This window comes from Fukomys damarensis, unplaced genomic scaffold (genome assembly GCF_012274545.1).
Source record: "Fukomys damarensis isolate Sample0158 unplaced genomic scaffold, DMR_v1.0_HiC HiC_scaffold_17, whole genome shotgun sequence".
Lineage (NCBI taxonomy): Eukaryota > Metazoa > Chordata > Mammalia > Rodentia > Bathyergidae > Fukomys > Fukomys damarensis.
Genome location: NW_022900929.1, coordinates 57,307,311 through 57,308,529, shown reverse-complemented (window position 1 = coordinate 57,308,529; position 1,219 = coordinate 57,307,311).

Genomic DNA, 1,219 nt, shown 5'->3' with positions numbered 1-1,219 from the left:
CCCGCAGGCCGCGGTCACCGCACCACACATGCCGGGCCTCGCAAAGCCCAGCGCCAGGGCCGAGGGGCGGAGCCGCACGACGGACGCTCTTCTGGGTACCTTTTGATGGCACTTCGACCTCTGGAACTCCGTTAACGCTTCACGTGTTTGTTTAAGCCTGATTATTATTTTTCGATAAGTCTTCCCCACCTCCTCTCTCTCTCTTTGTGGGGCTGGGAATAGCCCAGGGCCTCGGGCATGCTAGGCGTGTGCCCCACCAGTGAGCTGCGTCCCAAGCTCTCCTTTTCTACAGGTTCGTTAGAAACACCCGAGGCCCGGGCAGTCCTCTCAGTGGTGCCACTGCCTGCCTTGCAAGCTCGAGGTCCTGAGTTCGATCCCCGGTACCAAAACAAGAAAAAGGAAAGGAAAGGAAGAAAACACCTGAGGGGGACGGGCGTGCTGGCGCCCTGGAGGCCGACATGACATATAAAACAAGCATCAATGGACATGAAAAATTAAGTAAGCACTGGTATGGCTGTAATGAGGGACCTCAATACCCCACTAACACAACAGATCAACTAGACAAAAAAACCCAACAATGACATAGTGGAATTGAAACAAAATTTTGGACAAATACACTTAGTAGATGCCTGTTAGTGTGTTCCACCCACAACAATGAAGTTCAAATTCTTCTCAGCTGCACCTGGGACGTTGTCCAGAGCACACCACATAGCAGCTCGTAGAACACGCTCAAGGAGCTGCAAAGGAATTGAAATTGTCCCATGCATATGATCAGGCCACAGTGCAATGAAATTGAAAATTAGTGGCAAAAGAAACCCTAAGAATTTTTTGTTTTGTACTGGGAGTCGAACTCAGGACCTCGAGCTTGCAAGGCAGGCAGTGGCACCACTGAGAGGACTGCCCGGGCCTCGGGTGTTTCTAACGAACCTGTAGAAAAGGAGAGCTTGGGACGCAGCTCACTGGTGGGGCACACGCCTAGCATGCCCGAGGCCCTGGGCTATTCCCAGCCCCACAAAGAGAGAGAGAGGAGGTGGGGAAGACTTATCGAAAAATAATAATCAGGCTTAAACAAACACGTGAAGCGTTAACGGAGTTCCAGAGGTCGAAGTGCCATCAAAAGGTACCCAGAAGAGCGTCCGTCGTGCGGCTCCGCCCCTCGGCCCTGGCGCTGGGCTTTGCGAGGCCCGGCATGTGTGGTGCGGTGACCGCGGCCTGCGGG